The following is an 8,491-nucleotide window of genomic DNA, read 5'->3' as shown; positions in this document are numbered from 1 at the left end:
CAACTCCCTCAGACGCTATGCTCAGACATCCCGCCTGCTTGGTTAAAATAGCAATTTTCTCACGATTTACAAATAGTTGGATTAGGGCTGTAACGATATGCGATATGAAATCGAAATCGCAATACGCAGGTCCACGAACCTGTATCGCGATGTGAGGAGGCAGAATCGCGACACACCCCTTCCAACTCCCAGAATTATCCTTCCTGTCCAGGTCCAACTTTTAAGTCAGCAGTATGGCAACATTTCAGCAACCCGGTGGAGAACAAGGATGGCAATCGTGTAGTTGACAAGACCCACACAATTTGCCGTAAGTGTTTCAAGAAGCTTCCCCAACCGGCTGGCAACGTGGTGTGAGCGTGGCGTTTCTGTTGCGTGTCATCCGCGGGGCGGCTGCGTGGCGTTTTCTCTTTCTTTGCACACCAGAAGCGTGTCTGACTTCTGTTGGTATTGATGTACAGGAGGCCCTATACTTCATGGTAATATATATTGCATATTGGTACCGCAAAGAAAATGTCGGCAGTAGCCTATTGACCATACAGATATATGGTATTGACGGCAAAATAGGCTACAGAATACTGTACAGAATAAAACTGTTTTGTCCCCCCCATATCGAGGTTTGTATCGTACCGTGGGTCAAAAATCGTGATACGAACCGAATCGTGGGTTTGGTGTATCGTTACAGCCCTAAGTTGGATACATTTGGGATATTGTAAGAACTCAACTGAACAAAATATATTGGCCTTAGTGTTGTCAAAAATATCGATATTTCGATATATATCGATACTGGAATATCTGAAACGATACGATTCTCAGTTTTTACAGTATCGATACCAGCTGCGCTCTCCTCTCCGACCGTCAGCGAGCTGACACACACCGGCATATTCTCACTCAGCCCGGTTAACCTCTGAGCACGGCGAACGCGCGTTCTGCTGGACTTTTTCCTCATTACAGTGTGTTAGTGTTAGTGTGTGATCGGTCTGAATTTCGCTCTGGATTGCACATAAATTAATTCGACTAATCCCCGCAGATTTCGTGCTCACATCTGAAACGCACACACACATAGCCTCCCGTAATAAAGCCGCCTCTGACATGATACAAGTGCAAACATTTACTTCTTTTTCCAGCTTATTATTGGTCAAATACACTCAAAGAATTATCAGTGCACATCTGGAAGAGTATTAACGTAAACACAGTCGCAAACAGTTCAGGAAGAACGAGTAACAGGAACAGTAGGTGTTTCTCAATGTCAAGGATGCTTCCTTGGAAGGACTGATCCTTCCAAGTCACTTCCTTCAGAGGCTAGGCGAGGCTCCTCTTTAGCATTCGAAGAACACGTAAATGGAACAGGCTAGCAAGTGCACGTCTTTGCGTCATTACGTCAGTGAAAAGGTCCGTTGGCCATCAATAACGTTATGTGTAACGTTATTTGTATATTTTTTTTATATCAATACAGTAGTAATTTGTAAACTTTTCTTATATTTACTACAGTTATAACAAACGTAAATAAAAGCATTGTGGAAAGCAGGGAGGTGAGGGACCGTGAGAGCGGGCCGGTGGAGTGATAATGAGCGGCAGCTGATCGCCACACCGGTCTCGGCTCACGGCAGTGACGGGAGTATAATTGGAGGAGCGTGGAAGGACTAGACCTGGACTTTATGTTATGGTTTGTTTATGTTTTATTATGTGTGTGCGGGCAGTCGCCCGCGTTACTTTCGTTTTGTTTATTATTTATTATAAAGTTGTTGAACGTTCGCCGGTTCCCGCCTCCTTCCTTCCCATCGACAAACCCCGATACAAGCATATTTGCCCCGTTCACGCTCCGACTCCGGGAACGTCTGATAGCAAAGCTGCGCGCATAGGATTGTGGGTGATTTGAGAACGCGAAGTGCGCGAAGGCTACTCATATGCATCCTTTCCTGTATATGACATATTTTTCGAACGAAGGACTCAGTCCTTGGTTGAAATTCGAGGATCCTCGACATTGGAACAGCCCTTCGACGAGTGTTGATGACGTGGCATCCTCGGAATTCTGGCTTCCGAGGATCCTTCCTTGACATTGAGAAACGCCTAGTGTGCAGGATCCATGCGTCCGTTAGTCTTAAAGGGACCGCAGTCATTTGTTATTCAAACTACAAAAAGACAAAGGATCAACTGCTCTTGACTGATCAACTTGTGTAACTTTAATAGTTTCATCTGTACGCTATTGAATTTTTTACAAAGAACATTATCCAATGTTGTTTTAAATGTAATTACTATGCATTTTTTTATTCAGTTTCTTATCTGAATGTTAGACCTACCTGAAAAAATAAAGCAGTCTATTTAATTTGTATCTTCTATTCTATTGCATTTATTTGTGCTATTGTTTGTAATTTGTTTATTTGTTCTTATTTTATTACTGTTTAGTCGTCTTTTTAAATTCAATTTACCATTTGAAATCAAGCTTTCTAGTGCTGTGTGTAAGCTATTGCAACACAATTACCCCGTTGTAAAAAATACATTGAGATAGCAAAAATTTGTGAGATAATTTTAATAGTAATTGATCAATTGATACATTAATTGTTCAAATCAAAACGATGGCCAACCCTAAGGAACATGCTGGCCACATGAATTTTTAGTAAAAAAATAACAATGAATAATAACAAGTTCTGTTGTCATATTAAGCATCTTATCTTATTTATTTATTTATTTTTTTACTGTGGTATCGATTTAGTATCGATATATCGATATTTTAGTCTGGTATCGTATCGAAGTCATAATTTTGGTATCGTGACAACACTAATTGGCCTAGTGATTTTTGGAAATTTTACTAAAAAAAATACTACATAGTGAACCTCTCTTTTTTTTTTACACAAACCTACTCCAAAAACCTTGTAAAAAATGTTTTTATGTTGTTTGTTGTTTTGACACAACCCTACTCTGCACCAAGATTGATTTGCTAATGTTAACAGCTGTGTAGGTCCCGTATAAAGCCTGTGTGATAAATTAAGCAGGCAGAGTGAATATCGGTGGCAAGCTCCTTGACATTCACTCTCATTTCACCCAATCAGCACGAGAGGAGGCCTATAATATTTATATCAGCCGACTCAACAGTCGGTAGTGCGACCCTCCTTGTAGTGCGGTAATATAATTTCCTCACTTTTTCACGTTTATTTGTCTGTACACATCCCAAAAACATTATGGCCACTCATTGGTGGAGCAAATTTTATTTATTATCTCCTAACAATTTCAAATGTCAAGGTCTAAAAAAATGTTTTATATAAAACGTGCTGCATGAGAAATGGGCAGGGGTAAAAATTTTGAACAACTTTGACAAGGGTTTAATTGTTATGGCAAGGTGACTTGGGCATCTCTGAAATGGCAAGGCTTGTGTGTTGCTCCTGGTCAGCAGTGCTGAGAATTTACCAACAGTGGTCCAAAGAAGGACAAACTTCAAACCGTTGTAGGGCGCCAAAGGCTCATTGATGCACGCTGGCAACGAATGCTATCTCGGAGGTCAAACAGAAGGTCAAATGTGGCACAAAATGTTAATGATGGTTATGGGAGGAATGTGTCAGCAGCACACAGTGCATCACGCACTGTTTTATGTGGCACTGCGTAGCCACAGACCAATCAGATTGCCCCTGTCCACCGTTGAAAACGGCTATATTGGGTCTGAACTGGACCTTGGAGCACTGGAAGAAGGTAGCCTGCTGAGTCCCGTTTTCTTTACATCACGTGCATGGTGAACGTGTGTGCTGTTTAGGGAAGTAATGGCACTAGGGTGCACTTTGGGATGGCAAAAAGCCGGTGGAGGAAGTGTGATGCTTTGGGTGATCTTCTGCTGGGAAACCCATGGGTCCAGCCATTCATGTGGATGTCATTTAGACACGTGCCACCTACTTAAACATTGTTGCAGACCAGGTACACCCCTTCATGACAATGGTATGGCCTGTTGGCAGTGGTTTCTTTCTGCAGGATAATGCACCTGCCACACGGCACACATTGTTCAGGAATGATTTGAGTACCATGATGAGGAGTTCAAGGTGTTGCACTGTCCTCCAAATTCCTCAGATCCCAGGAGGAATGTGGGATCTGAAGGAACGTGCGGGATGTATTTGATGAACAAATCGAACCCACCTTGATCATGTCTTTGAGCCACATTACAGTATTTATCCTTATATGTTTTGCATTCATGAGTTTACTTTATGAGTTTACAGAAATTCACTTTTCTGGGTGCCATAAAGCAAAAAAATAAACATCATCTCACTTTCAACTGCTTTTCCCCCAGCAAATTTCTTAACGTGTAAATATTTGTATGAACCTCAAAAGAATATGTTCAACAACTGTGACTTAAACTGAAAACATTTCTCAGACATCAGACAAAAACAGGAATGCAATGGTCCACATTCAAAATGTGTGGGTGGGGTGGGGGGTGGGAACACGACACTGCATTATCCTCATGGACTGCTGCAGATTTGCCTGTTCTTCCTGTAAGATGTTACTCATCTCTTCCACTAAGGCTCTTGCAATTTCACAAAAAAAAAATAATAATATTTGGCACTGCAAGGACTGTAGTGCAGTCTTACATTACGGACACTGCTGTGTATGGCTCTGGCCACATCTCCACTCCTGCAGTATAGCATGTTCACACAGGTGATCAGGGATCCTGGGCACTTTTCATCTAGTGTTTTTTCAGAGTCAGATTAGAAAGGTCTTTTTAACGTCAATGGAACTTGTGTAAACTGTTAGTTTTGGTTTATTAAAGGGATAGTTCACCCACAAATTCAAATTTGATTTTTATCTGCTTACCTCAGGGCATCCAAGATGTAGGTGTGTTTGTTTCTTCAGAAGAACACAAATTAAGATTTTTAACTCCAACCAATGCTCTTATAATGCATGTCAATGGGGTGTATTTCTATGAAAGTCACCATGAGAGTAAAAAACACATTCGAATCCTTGTGGCCACAGGGTTTAATACACAAAACGGGTATCTAATACACATAGCCTGACGTGGTCATACACAATTCTAGTCAGAATATGAGTCTGAAACTGCTCCATTGGGCTGTGATTATTCGTTTCAACCGAACCAGGAAAGACCTCGATTGGATAGACCTACAACTAGGGTTGGGCATCGAGAACCGGTTCTAACTTGGAACAGTTTAAAAAATAACGATTCAATTGGAATCGTTTAGAAAATTTGTTTTCAGTTCCGATCATTGGTTCCAAGCGCACAAGTTTTGGTTTCACTGGCCACCTGATTTCTGGTGCTTGCGCGCCCGCTTGTTCTTTTAGCCATGGAAGCCCGGTAAGCAGCTCTGAAGTGTGGATTTATTTCACTTTTAAAAAGCCTGGGTCGGCAAAGTGCAACTAGTGTTGTCAAAAATATCGATACTGAAATATCTGTAAAGATAGCATAGCCTGCTCAGTTTCTACAGTATTGATCCCAGCTGCGCTCTCCTCTCTCTGACCGACAGCGAGTTGACGCGCAGCCGCATATTCTCACTCAGCCCGGTTAACCTCTGAACACGACGGACACTCGTTCTGCTGGACTTTTCCTTACGACAGCGGGATGATTGGTCTGAATTTCGTGCGGGATTGCACTAGGGATGCGCGATATACCAGTACTGGAAAAATACTGGTATATATTTTATTTAAAACGGTACGATATCATGATTTGGCACATTTCGGTATATGCTGCTTTTCCGAAGTTCACCGCTAGATGGCAGCGCTCTACCCAAACTGACCCGAAACAACCGGCAAATGTGACAACAACATAGACGGACAGTTGAATCTCACTCAAGATGCCCAAAACGAATTAATAAAGAGAGGAGTAGAAGTGACATTTGTAATGACTTTGCTTATAAAACTGATGAAGAACCATCAAACCTAGCCAAGAAGCATCTGTCACTATCCTGACTTTAAGACTTCTTAAGAGATCGACAGGTCAGTGAATCATTCAAACCATCTCATTTAGACATTTATTTTCTTTTAACACTGATCAACGCACACACATAGCCTAACGTAAGATCGAATATCACAATCTCCAGCGTTCGTTTCAACCAATGACATTTAGATAGCATTATATTTGCACGCATAGCCTACTATTGCACTATTTACATTCGCGTTAGACACAACCGCCTGTGTTTAACTTATGTGAATAATGTTACTCACTAAAGACGGACATTTGTACATAATTCTGTGTATTTGACTGTTTAAGGAAACTTAATGTGTAATGTGCGAGCGTGACTAAGTGACAGGCGTATGTGTGTGTGTGTCGTATGAGCTCATATCTCCTGTAACTGTTATTACGAAATGCTATAAAATCTCTTGCATGTTCAAATGATTTCCGTTCTCCATCCCGAGACGAGCGTGAAATGTTGAATCGGATTATGCAGATTGCTTTAGTGTAGTGCGATGTCTTTTGAAACCAGAAGCAATTAGCTAATTTTTAGAGATTTTTGCTGAAATGATTTCTCACAAGAAAGTTTTCAAATGACTGATTTGATGTGATAAGCTTTGCTGATTAATTTACTAATAGACATTTGTGGTAATTTCCCACTTTATAAACTCAAAACTTGCATAATTGTTCTCATTCGCGTGCAATATACCCGCGCTAATATCAGACCTTGTGGTATCCCATCGATTTAATATCGGCACTTCGGTATTAGATTGTGGTACGATACCGAAGCCAAAATTGTGGTATCGAGCCATCCCTAGATTGCACATAATTCTACGAATCCCCGCAGATTTCGCGCTCACAGTCGTAAACAATTCAGGAAGAAATGAAGAATGAGTAACAGGAACAGTGTTCAGGATCCATGAGTGCGGCAGTTCTTAAAGGTGGGGTGAAATGCTGTTTCATGCATACTGAGCTTTTTACACTGTTAAACACTTGGATTCCCATCCTAAACATAGACAAAGTTTCAAAAACTAATGTTGGACGTTTGATGGAGTATTTCTGTGTTAAAAATACTCCTTCTGGTTTCTCACAAGTTTCGGAGAGTTTTTTTTGAGTATGGGTCGATTTGACGTTAATAGAACGGAAGGTCCTTGTATGGGCCGTACGGGCTCTTCTCCTGGTAGGGTGCGCGCGTGACTAAAGCGAGAGAGGAAATGCACGCCCGTAAACACTCAGGTGCAGATCCAGTCGATCCAGGCGCCGCGCTCCACTTTATTCCTATGGGTGACTTCAACGCTTCAGCACAGCATTCCGGGAAGGCAGCGCTGCACTTGACCCGATTTGAACGCAGAAATGACGGGAAGCGTCACAACATCGCTTCAGTCGCAACGCAAAAGTGGATCTCCACCGTTCACTGCTGTCAGGACTTCACCAAATCATACCAAAGAAGTGTGTTTTTGACGGAGCGGTCCCAGCGATAAAGGTTCGGTCCTGCTTTGGAAGCAGCCGGTGAGTAAAACTGCTTCAAATGTCTGTGCTCTTATATATCGTCACGTGAGTAAACATCAGTAAACGACACGACCGCATGCTTCGTCATTCAAATGCGCTAACGGACTTCATTGTTGTTCTATGTACAGTCTTGTTCAAAATAATAGCAGTACAATGTGACTAACCAGAATAATCAAGGTTTTTAGTATATTTTTTATTGCTACGTGGCAAACAAGTTACCAGTAGGTTCAGTAGATTGTCAGAAAACAAACAAGACCCAGCATTCATGATATGCACGCTCTTAAGGCTGTGCAATTGGGCAATTAGTTGAAAGGGGTGTGTTCAAAAAAATAGCAGTGTCTACCTTTGACTTTACAAACTCAAAACTATTTTGTACAAACATTTTTTTTTTTTTTCTGGGATTTAGCAATCCTGTGAATCACTAAACTAATATTTAGTTGTATGACCACAGTTTTTTAAAACTGCTTGACATCTGTGTGGCATGGAGTCAGCCAACTTGTGGCACCTCTCAGCTGTTATTCCACTCCATGATTCTTTAACAACATTCCACAATTCATTCACATTTCTTGGTTTTGCTTCAGAAACAGCATTTTTGATATCACCCCACAAGTTCTCAATTGGATTAAGGTCTGGAGATTGGGCTGGCCACTCCATAACATTAATTTTGTTGGTTTGGAACCAAGACTTAGCCCGTTTACTAGTGTGTTTTGGGTCATTGTCTTGTTGAAACAACCGTTTCAAGTGCATGTCCTCTTCAGCATAGGGCAACATGACCTCTTCAAGTATTTTAACATATGCAAACTGATCCATGATCCCTGGTATGCGATAAATAGGCCCAATATGCAAATATGCAAAATACGATGTGGGTCATCGCGCCTGGCCCACCTTTACAGGTACCCTGCCCTGCACCATCTGTGGGCCAGCGGCATCGCTCTCTCCACTCTCCTCTCCTTCTTCCCTTCCAAGGCACCAGCGGGACTATGCCGAGCGGGACCGTCCTCCTTCCTGAGCCAAGTCAGGCCTTGGCCACATACCTGAACAAGACTTGGGTGGCTACAGCCGGTCATCAGATGGGCACCCCCCTTCATTGATGTTTCATCAATT

The sequence above is a fragment of the Pseudorasbora parva genome, chromosome 7, assembly GCF_024679245.1.
Source record: "Pseudorasbora parva isolate DD20220531a chromosome 7, ASM2467924v1, whole genome shotgun sequence".
Classification (NCBI taxonomy): domain Eukaryota; kingdom Metazoa; phylum Chordata; class Actinopteri; order Cypriniformes; family Gobionidae; genus Pseudorasbora; species Pseudorasbora parva.
The sequence above is the reverse complement of the archived record's forward strand: the minus strand, read 5'-3'. Positions refer to the sequence as shown.